General features: G+C 49.6%; 1 protein-coding gene across 2 annotated transcripts in view; it reads left to right on the forward strand.

The window, feature by feature from the left end:
* Positions 1 to 14,874, forward strand: part of LOC134933186 (uncharacterized) — a 495,026-nt gene that overhangs the window by 465,445 nt on the left and 14,707 nt on the right. The gene's annotated exons all lie outside the window — the stretch shown is intronic.

The raw sequence follows: 14,874 nt of genomic DNA on the forward strand, positions 1-14,874 counted from the left end.
CGTCGCGCGCGCAAAAAAGGGGCGTGGTATAACAAAAAGGGTGTGGTATAACAAAAAGTGGGCGTGGTATAACAAAAAAAGGGACGTAGCCTTGCGGCACAGAGTGTAATGACTGTCTCGCACGAAACACATTGGCCCCCACAGATAAAAACCTCAAACACATATGCCCCCACAGTGCCAGATACACATATGCTCCCACAGTGCCATGTGCCCACAGTGCCAGATATGCCCCCACAGTGCCAGATACAGATATGACCCCACAGTGCCAGATATGCCCCCACAGTGCCAGATATGACCCCACAGTGCCAGATACAGATATGCCCCCACAGTGCCAGATACAGATATGCCCCCACAGTGCCATGTGCCCACACTGCTAGATATGCCCCCACAGTGCCAGAATACAGATATGCCCCCACAGTGCCATGTGCCCGCAGTGCCAGATATGCCCCCACAGTGCCAGATTACAGATATACCCCCACAGTGCCATGTGGCCGCAGTTCCAGATATGCCCCCAGTGCCAGATATGCCCCCACAGTGCCAGATTACAGATATGCCCCCACAGTGCCATGTGCCCGCAGTGCCAGATATGCCCCCACAGTGCCAGATTACAGATATACCCCCACAGTGCCATGTGGCCGCAGTTCCAGATATGCCCCCAGTGCCAGATATGCCCCCACAGTGCCAGATATGCCCCCACAGTGCCAGATTACAGATATGCCCCCACAGTGCCATGTGCCCGCAGTTCCAGATATGCCCCCACAGTGCCAGATATACCCCCACAGTGCCAGATATGCCCCACATTGCCACATATGCCACCACTGTGCCATGTGCCCGCAGTGCCAGATATGCCCCCACAGTGCCAGATATGCCCCCAGTGCCAGATTACAGATATGCCCCCACAGTGCCATGTGCCCGCAGTGCCAGATATGCTGCCGCAGTGCCAGATATGCCCCCAGGGTGCCAGATATGCCACCACAGTGCCACATATGCCCCACATTGCCAGATATGCCCCCACAGTGCTCACCGTGCTGTGTGGAGAGTGCAGCGCGCGCTTCTGCCGTCCTGCCCCTCAGTCTGATCTCCGGCGGGGACGGCAGCGTGTATAGCTCAAATCAGGCGCCGGTTCGCGAGCTCTGATTGGCTAACGAACCGGCTCCTGATTTGAGCTATACACTCCGCCGTCACTGCCGGAGACCAGACTGAGGGGCCGGACGGCAGGCAGGAGAGGCGCGGCTTCGGGTGGCTGGGCAGCGGATCGCGATCGACTGGTCGCATGTCCGCGATCGACTGTTTGGCCACCCCTGCACTAAGGCTTAGGCACGCGGTCGCAGACGCTCTCCCGGTTTGCGTGGCTGCTACGAAGGGAGGAGGTAAGAGGGTCCCAGGCACACCAAGACCCACCTTGAGCTACTTTTTCTAATTTACTGACTACGCTAGTAACAAAACTTATGCCCCGTGGGACCTCCTGTGCCATTGCAATCACATGTTGTCCCTGTCATAAATCCGCCATGGGCGGATGCTCTGTCGACTCAGTTACAGCTGTTAAATTAGTCTTTGGTTAACCAAAAGCCTAACCCTCGCCCTCCTAGGTCAAAAGGGTCATCTAAGGGGGCCATTTCTTCCTCATAATCCACGCATGTTTCGGATACTTCATCCGATGAAGATGGCGTATATACTGATCCATCAGACACTGATGCAGATGCTTTTGATGAGGAATCTACAACACAGGTTGATGTTCCTGACCTATTGGAGGCTATCAAACTGATTCTTCTGATTGATGACGAAACTGACCCTCCAGATGGGTGTAGTATGGCTGACCGGCGGTCAGGAGACCGCCGGTCATCTTGCTGACGCCTGGATCCCGGCAGGGAGGGGCGAGTGCAGCAAGCCCCTTGCGGGCTCGGTGGCGACCTGCGGTCGCCACGAGTTCTATTCCCACTCTATGGGTGTCGTGGACACCCACGAGTGGGAATAGTCCCTGTTGGTCGGCATGCCGACCATCGGGATAGCGAGCCGCCGGGATGGTGGAGGAGGTCAATGTGACTGTCGGTCAGCTGACCGGCGGTCACATGAATACCACCCCTGCAGATATGTCTAAGAAACCTGATAAGTTCAAACGTCAGAAGGTTACTAAATTAGTTTTGCCACATTCTGACCATTTAGTTGACATACAGCAGGAATCCTGGGAGTCTCCAGGAAAGAAATTCTCCCTGTCTAAAAAGATGCTAGCTCGTTATCCCCTTTCTGCAGAGTTAAGTAAGAATTGGGAAACATCACCACTGGTGGACTCGGATGTAGCTCGTCTTGTGGTGTCTTTTACTCTGCCTGTCACTACCGTCACCTCTCTGAAGGAACTGACGTATAAGCGTGTGCAGGGTTGCTTGAAGTCTATTTACACTCTTGCAGGTGCCATACATAGACCACTATCGCATTGTCTTGGGCTGCAAAAGGTATTGAAGCCTGGGTTCAAGCTGTTGAGGCAGAGCCACCTTTGAATTTTTCTGATAATGCCATATAGTATCTTTCATATATTACCACAGCCTCTCATTACATTCAGGACGCGGCCTCTGATGACTGTTCTGGCGGCCAAAGCGTCTACTACGTCCATTCTGGCTCGCCGGATTCTGTGGTTGCGGTCCTGGTCGGTGGACCTGGACTCTAAAGGGAGGTGATCCCTTTTAAGGGAGACATACTGTTTGGGGAAGATTTGAACACGATTGCTGACTTAGCGTCTGCTAAGACTGCATGTCTGCCAAGTACTAATCCTTCGGCTCTGAATGCTAAAAGTACCTTCTTTCGTTCATTTCGACCTCCAAGTAAAGCAAAGGGGCAGGCGTACCAGGAACAGACTCGCACTTCAAAAAACCTCTAAGCCCAAACCTAAACGTTCTTGGGCTGCCCATCAGCCTGCTTCCAAACCAGACAAGCCTGCTGCATGATGGGGCGGGCCTCCCCCGGGTGACGAGCCTTGCTCTTGGACTGACCACAGCTCCTCATATCTTCGCCAAGGTCATGACGGTCGTTCTCCGTCGTCGAGGCATCAGGATCCTGTCATCTGGACGACTTGCTGATCCTGGCGAACTCCCCAGAGGTTCTCATCCGTCATCTAGAACTGACTGTCCAATTCCTACCAGCCCACGGATAGCTCATCAATTGGAAGAAATCCTTGCTGGTCCCTGCTCAGAACATGTGTCGATTACACTCGGCGATGCAAGTACTAGGCCTCATGGTGTCTGCTTTCGACATGGAGTACGCTCAATTTCATTCCTGCCCTCGGCAGAGGTTAATCCTTTCCAAGTGGGATGGCCTGCCTCACTGGATCAGATCTCGCATGATCTCCTTGACTCCGGAGGTTCATCTGCCATTGAGCTGGTGGCTACAGGACCAACAATTGAGCAGGGGTCATCCCTTCTGGATCTCCAACTGGGTCCTCCTAACGACAGATACCAGTCTGCGGGGTTGGGGCGCGGTGTTGGAGCAATACTCTCTTCAGGGTCGGTGGACCAGGGAGGAATCTCTCCTCCCAATGAATATTCTGGAGTTGCGGGCAGTGTTCAATGCTCTGAAGCTTTCCCTGCCTCAGGTACATCACAGGCCTGTTCAAGTACAGTCGGACAATGCCATCACGGTGGCGTACATAAATCATCAAGGCGGCATTCAAAGCTGCATGGCAATGTTGGAAGTGTCAAAGATTCTTCAATTGGCGGAACGCCATCTGCCAGCCATATCGGCAGTGTTCATTCTGGGGGTCCTTAACTGGGATAGCAGACTTCCTCAGTTGTCAGGAGGTACACGCCGGAGAGTGGAGCATTCATCCAGAAGTCTTTCAACTCCTAGTGGACAAGTGGGGCCTACCAGATGTAGACCTGATGGCGTCTCGACACAGTCACAAGGTTCTGGTCTTCGGAGCAAGGACAAGGGATCCTAAAGCAGCGTTCGTGGACGCACTGGCAATTCCATGGAACTTTCGGCTGCTGTATGTGTTCCCTCCGGTGTCACTCTTTCGCAGGGTAATAAGGAAGTTCAAGCAAGAAGGAGGAATACTACTTCTAATCGCTCCAGCGTGGCCCAGACTGCATTGGTTCTCAGACCTGCAGGGTCTCTCGATAGGTCGTCCTGTTCTAATTCCGTAATGCCCATACCTCCTCGTTCAGGCCCCTTGTGTCTACAAGGATCTGGCCAGACTGGCTTCAATGGCATGGCTCTTGAAGCTTCACTCCTGAGGGCCAAAGAATTTTCTGAGGCGGTCAATCAAACTATGTAGAAAGCCTGTAAACCAGCTTCGGCAAGGATTTATTATAGGGTCTGGAATTCTTACTTCACCTAGTGTGCGGCTAAGAATTGTGATGGGTACAAGTTCAGTACTGACAAACTTTTGGCTTTTCTGCAACAGAGCCTGGACTTAGGCCTTCGTCTGGCCTCCCTCAAGGTTCATATTTCAGCCTTCTCTGTGTGGTTTCAGAGAAAAATTGAGTCTCTGCCTGACGTTCATACTTTCACTCAGGGTGTTTTACGAATTCAGCCTCCCTATGTCCCTCCTGTGGCTCCTTGGGATTTGTCCGGTGTTCTGAATGCCCTACAAGAGTCTCCATTTGAACCTCTTGAGTCTGTGGACTTTATATGGCTTACGCATAAGGTCTTATTTTTGCTGGCTTTTGCCTCTGCTCGATGGGTTTCAGACTTGGGTGCCTTATCCTGTCGGTCACCCTTTCTGATTTTTCACCATGACCGTGCGGTTCTTAGAACTCACCCTGGTTAATCTACCTAAGGTGGTGTCGTCTTTCCACCTTAACCAAGAGATTGTGGTTCCAGTCTTTGTCTCTCCTGGTTTGTCCTCCAAAGAGCGGTCTTTGGATGTGGTACGGGCTCTCCGTATCTACGTGGAGAACCGCCTCTCTTAGGAGATCTGTCCTTTTTGGTTCTCACAAGCATGGCTGGCCTGCGAATAAGCAAACTTTGGCCAGATGGATTAGAATGGTGATTGCACAAGCTTATGCACAGGCTGGACTTCCAGATCCTGCTGCTATCAAGGCCCATTCTACTCGGTCTGTTGGACCCTCTTGGGCGGCCTGTCGTGGCGCGTCCCTTGAACAATTGTGCAAGGCGGCTACGTGGTTCTCGGTAAACACATTCATTATGCCTTTGATACTTCCGCCTCCCATGATGCTTCCTTTGGATGCCGGGTTCTTGTACCCGCTACAGTGCGTCCCCTCCCATGAGGAACTGCTTTAGGACATCCCGATGTTCTTCCCTGTGGAATACCAGTGTACCCCGCTGCAGAAAAGGAGATTTATGGTAAAACTTACCATTGTTAAATCTCTTTCTGTGAGGAACACTGGATTTCACAGGGCGCCCACCCTGACGCACTTAGCTTCTTTGGGTTTGTATGGCATTAGCCGCTGGTACCTTCTCCTGTCGTGAGAATGTGATTCTATGTGGCTAACTACTATCGTCTCTTTTACCTGGTACTGCATTCGACTGGTTAACAAAACTGAGCTCCAGTGCCTGGAGGCAGGGATATAGAGGAGGCGGTGCAGTGCATACTTTGATAGCCTATTGGTGCCTCGGATCAAGATCCAATTCTACACCCTGATGTTATGCCCTGTGGAATCCAGTGTACCTCGCAGGAAAAGATTTAACAATGTTAAGTCTTACCAGAAATCTCCTTATTCCCTCGCAGGGGCCATTCATAGGCCCACTATAGCTGACTCTTGGAAAGGGTATTGAGGCGTGGGTTCAGGCGTTAGAGGATGAGCTGCCCACAGATACCTCTAACAGGGCCAGACAATACCTGTCTCACGTGCACCGCCGCCTATTACATTCAGGAGGCCTCCTCTGAGGCGGAGGTAATGGCAGCCAAAGCGTCATCCACGTCTGTCCTGGCTCGCCAGATACTGTGGTTCAGGTCATGGAAAGAGGATCTGGGCTCCAAGAAGACCTTGGAGGTACTTCCCTTCACTGGGTACATTTTATTTGGAGAGGGCCTAAATAAAATTGTCCTTCTACACAGAAGGTGAAGACTACCACTTTTTGTTCCTTTTGACCTCAAGAGAAGGCTAAGGGCCAGTCTTACACCAGACAGTCTCGTGCTCCCAAGACCACCAAGCCCAAGACAAAACAGTCCTGGGCAGCCCGTCATTCTGCTTCAAAACAAGACAAGCCTGCTGCAGGATGGGGCGGGCCTCCCCCTGGGGGACCCCAGGGTGGGAGGCCGACTTCTACAGTTCGTCCAGGTCTGGTTAAAGACCACTTCAGATGCTTGGGTACTGGAAGTTGTCTATTACGGGTACGCTGTCTCCTTCAAGAGACGTCCCCCTCACCAATTCTGCGCTACGGTACTCCCTTCCGATCCATTGAAGGCGCAGGCTCTACAAACAGTGGTAGGTTCCCTCCTGAGCACATGAGTGGTTGTGCCGGTACCTCAGTCCAGCGTGGCAGAGGCTATTATTCGAACCTGTTTCTTGTGTTGAAACCCAATGGGTCTTTTCGGCATATTCTCAACCTCATGTCACTAAACAAGTTTGTGAGAGTCGCCAAGTTTCATATGGAAACATTGCGCTCTATTGTACTGGCGATGGAACCCGGAGATTACATGGTATCCCTGGATATACAGGATGATTATCTGCATATTCCTATTGCCATATCGTATCAGCAGTTCCTGCGGTTTGCTATTGGTGATAGTCACTACCAGTTCCATGCTCTGGCGTTTGGACTGGTCACGGCTCCTCGGATCTTCACCAAGGTTATGGCCGTGATGACGGCACACCTCCATCAGAATCCTGCTGTACTTGGAAGACCTGCTGATTTTGGCGAGTTCCCATGAAGTCCTCCTCAGTCATCTACAATTGACGGTGAGTTGCTTACAAGCACACGGATGGCTGATCAACTGGAAGAAGTCCTCGCTGATCCCAGCACAGAGCATGGTGCACCTAGGGGCACTCCTGGACACACACATTCAGAGACTATTCCTGTCTCCAGACAAGGTCCTGAAAATCCAGGACAGGATAAGACACTTCATCTGTCACCCCAGAGTGTCAATTCACTCAGAGATGCAAGTACTTGGCCTGATGGTGTCTACATTCGACATGGTGGAGGACGCTCAATTTCATTCCCGCCCTCTGCAACGATTAATTCTTGCCAAGTGGGAGGGCCTGCCTCATCGGATCAGATCCCAAAGGATCTTGATGACTCCGGAGGTTCGTTTGTCGCTGACCTGGTGGCTCCAGGACCAGCAATTGAGCAGGGGCCGTCCCTTTTGGATCCTTGACTGGGTCCTCCTGACGATGGATGCCAGTCTAAGGGGATTGGGAGCGGTGTTGGAGCAACACAATTTTCAGGGTCGGTGGACCAAGGAAGAATCCCTCCTCCCGATAAACATTCTAGAGCTAAGGGCGGTGTTCAAGGCATTATCACTTGCCCTGTCTCTGGTACGGAACAGACCGGTTCAGGTACGGTCAGACCACGCCACGACAGTGGCATACATAAAACCATCAAGACGGCACTCACAGCCACGTGGCTATGAAGGAAGTGTCAAAAATCCTTCATTGGGCAGCCATCTGCCGAGTAAATCGGTAGTGTTCATTGCGGGTGTCCTGAACTGGGAAGCGGACTATCTCAGTCATCAGGATGTACACGCCAGAGACTGGAGTCTTCATCCGGAAGTCTTTCAACTCGTAGTGGACAGGTGGGGTCTACCGGATGTAGACCTAATGGCGTCTCGACACAATCACAAGGTTCCGGTCTTCGGATCAAGGACAAGGAATCCTCAAGTAGCGTTCGTGGATGCACTGGCGATTCCATGGAACTTTCGACTGCCTTACGTGTTCCCTCCAGTGTCACTCTTGCCCAGAGTTCTACGGATGTTCAAGCAGGAAGGAGGAATGCTGCTTCTAGTCGCTCCAGCGTGGCCCAGAAGGCATTGGTTCTCAAACCCACAGGGTCTATCGACGGGGCATCCCCATCTACTTCCTCAACGACCAGACCTCCTCGTACAGGGACCTTGTCTTTACCCAGACCTGGTCAGACTGGCTTTGACGGCGTGGCTCATGAAGCATCACTCCTGAGAGCCAAAGGATTTCCGGAGGCGGTTATTCAAACGATGTTGAAAGCCCGCAAACCGGCCTCTGCCCGAATTTATTACAGGGTTTGGAATTCTTACTTCACTTGGTGTGCTGAGAAAAATTATGATGTCCATGGATTCAGAACTTCCAGAATACTGGCTTTTCTGCGAAGAGGCCTGGACTTAGGTCTTCGTCTTGCCTCCCTCAAGGTTCATAGATCTGCCTTGTCGGTCTGGTTTCAGAGAAAAATGGCCTTTATACCTGATGTTCAGACGTTCATTCAGGGCGTTCTTCGGATTCAGCCTCCCTATGTCCCTCCTGTGGCTCCATGGGATTTGTCTGTTGTACTGAATGCTCTGCAAGAGTCTCCATTTGAACCTCTTGAACCGGTGGACCTTAAATGGCTCACAGCTAAGGTCCTGCTCTTGCTAGCTATTGCCTCTGCAAGACGAGTGTTGGACTTAGGCACCTTGTCCTGGCGGCCACCCTTTCTCATATTCCGCCAGGACGGGCAGTTCTACGAATTTGCCCAGGTTATTTGCTGAAGGTGGTGTCATCTTTTCACCTTAACCAAGAGATTGTGGATCCATATATATGTGGAGAGGACTGCCTCTACCAGGAGGTCAGATACCCTTTTTGTACTGTTTGGTTTACACAAACGTGGCTGGCCTGCGAATAAGCAAACCTTGGACAGATGGATTAGAATGGTGATTGCACAAGCCTATGCGCAGGCTGGACTCCCAGTCCCTGCTGCAGTTAAAGCCCATTCTATTCAGCCTGTTGGACCTTCTTGGGCGGCCCGCCATGGCACGTCCCCAGAACAATTGTGCAAGGCGGCTACGTGGTCCTCAGTGAACACGTTCATTAGGTTCTATGCCTTTGATACTTCTGCCTCCCAGGATGCTTCCTTTGGACGCTGGGTTCTCTTACCCACTAAGGTGTGTCCCCTCCCTTGAGGAACTGCTTTAGGACATCCCCGATGTATTCCCTGTGGAACACAGTGTACCCCGCTGCAGAAATGAAGAGGTAGACTTACCATGGTTAACTCTTTCTGCGAGGTACACTGGGTTCCACAGGGCGCCCACCCTGACAAACCTAGCTTTTTGGGTTGTATGGCATTAGCCGCTAGTACCCTCTCCTGTCGTGAGATTGTGATTCTATGTGACTAACATCTGCCTTCTCTTTTTAACCTGCTCCTGCAGTGGACTGGTTAACTAAACTGAGTTCTCAGTGCCTGGAGGAGGGGTTATAGAGGAGGCCCCAATGCATCCTGGGACAGTCAAAGCTTTGCCTGATGGTGCCTCTGCATCCAAGATCCACTCTACACCCCAATGTATGCATTTCGGAACCCAGTCTACCTCGCAGAAAGAGAGTTAACCATGGTAAGTCTACCATAACTCTCCTTTTTCCTTGTCTGGGGCAATCCTTAGACTAGCCATGGCTTCAGCCTGGATGGCGAAAGCAGTGGCTGCCTGAGCGGATGCATTGGAGGAGGATCTTTCAATGGCATCTAAAGAGCAAAAATCCCATATTGCACATACATGGATATGGGTACAATTGCCTCTCAGGCATCAGCTTCAGCAGTAGCAGCCCGCAGAGAAGTTTGGCTACGTACATGGAAAGCTGATTCAGAATCCAAGAAGGTTCTAGAGTCTTTGCCTTTTACTTGAGATATTCTTTTTTGTAAAGAATTAAACAGTATTTTGGAGTCAGAAGCAGCATCCAAGAAAGTGACGTTTCCTTCCTCATACGCATTCAAGCCTAAATTTCCAGCTTTTCGGTCTCAAGGAAAAGCAAAAGTAAAAGGTGATGACAAACAGTCCAAATACTACAAGTCTGGTAAGACTTAAAAGCATTAGGCTACCAGAGGACCGGCTTCCAAATCAGAAGACAAGCCATCAGCTTGATTGTGCGGGCCTCCACCTGGAGGACCCCAGGGTGGTAGGCTGACTTCTTCAGTTTGCACAGATCTGGCAGCAGTCTACCACAGATGCCTGGGTGCAAGAAGCGGTATCTCACGGTTATGCATTTGCTTTCAAGAAACACCCTCCCCAGGGCTTTGCAAGAGGCAGTTCAGAAATTGCTTCAGTCAGGAGTAATCATCCCAGTTCCTCCTGCGCAATGAGGACAGGGTTTTTATTCCAACCTGTTTCTAGTTCAGAAGCCAAATGGATCGTTCCGGCCCATACTCACTCTCAACGTGCTGAACAAGTACATTTGGGTCCCTCGGTTTCATGTGGAGACTTAATGTTCCATAATTTTGGCCATTGAGCAAGGGGATTTTATGGTATCCCTGGATATCCAGGATGCTTACCTACATGTTCCTATAGCACTGTCCCATCAGCGCTATCTCAGGTTTGCTATCCTCCAACAGCATATTCAGTTCCAGTCCCTTCCATTTGGACTGGTCACAGCCCCCAGAGTATTCAGACTCTGGTAGACAAGTGGGGGTTTCCAGAAATAGATCTCATGATGTCACATCAGAACAACAAATTTCCTGCAAACGGGTCAAGAACAAAAGATCCCAAAGCGATCTTTGTGGATGCCCTGTCTGAAAGATGGGAATTTCTTCTGGCCTATGTGTTTCCACCAATCGCCCTATTACCCAGGGTGATGCGAAAGGCAAAACAAGGAAGGGGTGCTGTGAAACTAATAGCTCCGGCTTGACCCAGAAGACATTGGTACACAGATCTGCAGAGGATGTCGATGGATGCTCCATTCCTACTCCCTCAATGTCCAGATCTACTGTATCTGGGTCCTTGTTATCACAAACACCTAGATCTGTCTTTGACGGCGTGGCTATTGAGACTTCCATCCTGAAGTCAAGAGGATTCTCACAACAGGTAATTCAAAAAATACTCCGAGCAAGAAACCCTTCCTCAGTTCGCGTTTATCACCGAATATGGCAAGCCTATATTCAATGGTGCAATGAACGATAATTTAACCCTAGGTCTTTCAGAATTTCCAGAGTCTTAGCATTCTTTCAAGCAGGAATGTATAAAGGTTTACGGGTGGTTTCCTTGAGAGTGCAAGTGTCAGCATTGACTGTATGGTTCCAAAAGAAAATTGCTAACCTACAGGATGTGTGCACTTTTTTCCAGGGAATGCTGCACATTCAACCTTCTTTTGTTCCTCCTACAGTGCCTTGGGACTTAAATTTAGTCCTAAAGGCCCCTCAGGTTGCCTCATTTGAACCACTTAAAAGAGTGGATCTTAAATGATTGACAGCTAAAGTTTTCTTTCTACTGGCCATTGCTTCAGCTAGTAGAATTTCAGATTTAGGGGCTTTATGTAGTCCTCCATTTCTGATTTTTTTATCCAGATAGAGCAGTTCTCAGAACCAAATCTGGGTATCTTGCTAAGGTGGTGTCTGAATTCCACCTTAACAAAGAAATTGTAGTCTCAGCCTTCCAGGGGCCGAACCTTTCTGCGGCAGATGCATCCGTTGGACTTAGTCCGTGCCTTAAGGATCTACATTGATCGTACCAGTGCCGAAAGACAGACTCTCTTCATTCTCTACGGATTTCACAAGAGATGATGGCCTGCTGATAAGCAGACACTGGCGAGGTGGCTTCGGATAAAGATTTCAGAAGCATATTCTCAAGCTGATCTCCCTGTTCCGGCTAATGTCTCTGCTCACTCTACTCGTTAGGTCCATCATGGGCAGCACAACGTGGTGCTTCAGCAGAACAGATATGTAAGACAGGCACATGGTCTTCCATTAACACATTCATTAGACATTATGCCTTTGATATCTTTTGCCTCTCAGGACGCTGAATTCGGGTGAAGGATTCTCCTGTCCAATCAGGAGCGTCCCCACCACTAAATTGCTTTGGGACATCCCAGTGTTATCCTATGGATAACCTGTGGACCCTGCCGGATAAATATTATTTATGGTAATAACTTACCGTTGATAACGTTATTTCTCCTAAGTCCACAGGGATCCCACCCTGATGCACCTGATTTGAGGATCCTTTCACTCACTAACCTCTTCCTTCTTGTATGGAAGGGTGTGCATGTGTTTATGATGCTCCTGCCATGAGCTTTGGAAAAACAACTGATTTGACTGTGCCAGGAGGTGGGGATATATGAACGGGCCCGTTGTATGCTGGGAGGCTGAAAGCTTTGACCGTTTGGTGCAACTCTGCTGTCGCATCATCATATCCCCAGTGTTATCCTGTGGACTTAGGAGAAATAACGTTATCAACGGTAAGTTCTTACCATAACGAATATTTACTTTATATTATACATATATACCCATTACAAAAATATACTACACAGCATCACCTGTATTTAAGGTGTCTTTTTACTAAGCCTTGGAGAGAGATAAAGTAGACGGAGAAAAACTACCTTCCAACCAACCAGCTCCTAATGGTCATTTTTCTAACACAGCCTGTAACATGGGAGTTAGGAGATGACTGGTTTGTACTTCATCTCTGTCCACTTTATCTCTCTCCAAGGCTTAGTAAATAGACCACTTATTCCTCCTTACAATAGGATGAATAGTTCCTGTGCAGCTCTTTTCTTATTTTGCTCATTTCTATTTCAGGATATAGTTCTGGGGTTGTACCATGCGGTTTGTTTAGTTGGGCATCCCTTTAACATGGAGATGTATTTTCTCGCTGTTAACCATTGCACAATTTTTTGTAGTCTATGCATATTCATTATTTCTCTATCAGGGTCCACAGTGATCCACAGTATCTACCCTGGGATATATAGTGCCGACAGAGGAACGAACACCAAACAGTTAAGCTTTTCAGACACCCAGGATGCAGTAGGCCAGCCCCCTATATCCCCGCCTCCCGGCTCAGGCAATTCAGTTTTTTGTTTGGTGCGGCAGGAGCTAGACCATCTAGAATGGTTGGGCTGCAAATTTTTTTCCACAGCCATAAGCTTTGTTATTTTATAGTATTTTTTCTTTTTATGAGTGATCTTTCTATGTGTCTTAAATGTGTAAGGTAAAGACGCTGCAACAACTCTCCGCCGGATCGAGACAACTGTTACCTCCAAGTACACTGCTGTTTCGGTGGACGTCAGACTGGATGAACTAGCAAGTCCGTGCTGATGATCCCAGGCTGCGGCCGGAGAACAGGAAGAAGGTAAGGCGTTTGTTGGCGATAAGCAATTTAAGACCCGTATAACGCAGCCTTACTGTTACGCTGCGGAGACTACCGGACAGTCGCTGACGCAGCTGCCACCTCTGATGCACCAGCGCTAGGCTACAGAGATCATAGGTTCCGGGGATCAGAAGAGACTGCGATCCCTGAGGTTGATGTCAGCAGTGGGGAGTAAGATGCTCCCCCCAGTTCATGTCCAGTTTCATCCGAGTTTCCCGCCATGAACTGATATTCCCGCTTCCGTCTGAGACGCTTACACAAACAAGGTTCTGTCTAAGTTGCTGTTTGGCTGTGTACACTGGTGCGTCTGTTTCTCCCAGCCTTCTATAGCGGTGTGGTTGAATGCGGAGCCGGGCTTAAATCTCCTTGTAACCTGCTCTACTGAGGCAAGTGATACGGCACTGAGTACCTACCTACCCTGGAGTATTGAGTAGTTGATTATGTGCCTGATGCATTTGAGCATTGTGAACATTTACTGTTGTATTATTCGCTGTGTGTCTGAAAACGCTATTCTCCGGTATAAGGTAATGCAGTAATGTTTCTTCCTACCTACTTATATGTATTGAGTAGTTGAAATATGTGTTCATATTGTATAATGTATGTGTGTGTATGTGTATATATATATATATATATATATATATATATATATATTCTCATACGTCCTAGAGGATGCTGGGGACTCCAAAAGGACCATGGGGTATAGACGGATCCGCAGGAGCTTGGGCACACTATAAAGACTTAAACTGGGTGTGAACTGGCTCCTCCCTCTATGCCCCTCCTCCAGACCTCAGTTAGACTGTGTGCCCAGGAGTGATGGGACACACACTAGGGGAGCTCTCCTGAGTTTCTCTAAAATACTTTGTTAGGTTTTTTATTTTCAGGGAGACCTGCTGGCTACAGGCTCCCTGCATCGTGGGACTGAGGGGAGAGAAGCAGACCCACTTCTTCTTATTTCAAGGGCTCTGCTTCTCGGCTACTGGACACCATTAGCTCCAGAGGGTTCGATCACTTGGTGCGCCTAGCTGCTTGTTCCCGGAGCCACGCCGTCACCCACCTCACAGAAGCCAGAAGAAAGAAGTCGGGTGAGTATTAGAAGAACAGAAGACTTCAGTGACGGCAGAAGATTTCAGTAATGGAGGTACAGCGGTTGCGCTGCGCTCCATGCTCCCACACACCAATGGCACTCACAGGGTGCAGGGCGCTGGGGGGGGGAGCTTACCACTTTTCTGACAGTGGTAAGCGTAAGATGATCATAGGTTCCGGTGATTCTCTTGAATCCGGTCTTGCCAGCGAGGGTTGGCTATCCAGTTTTTCATAGTTTACTCAGAGAAGATTACTGCCCTCTTCCTCTACGTGAGGTAATGTTACAACAAGATCAGGGCGTGTATCAGGACTTACCGCGGCTGCGTCTGACGGCGGGGCGGTTGAATGCCATATCCTAAGCCGAACGGGTGTTCCCAGGGAAGTCGTTTCCTCAATTCTTCAGGCTAGGGAAGAACTAACGGCAAAGCGTTACTACCGTAGTTGGAGTAATTATGTGTCTCGGTGTGTATCCAGGAAGGCTCCTATGGAGGACTTTCAGCTAGGTCGTGCTTATCCATACGTTACAAGCCGGTGTGGAGGCAAGCCTAATTAGTTTCTTTACAAAATTTCTCTCTTGGAACGTGGTCAGGCTATTGGCTTTGACGTCCGCAAGG

This window comes from Pseudophryne corroboree, chromosome 6 (genome assembly GCF_028390025.1).
Source record: "Pseudophryne corroboree isolate aPseCor3 chromosome 6, aPseCor3.hap2, whole genome shotgun sequence".
NCBI classification, from domain to species: domain Eukaryota; kingdom Metazoa; phylum Chordata; class Amphibia; order Anura; family Myobatrachidae; genus Pseudophryne; species Pseudophryne corroboree.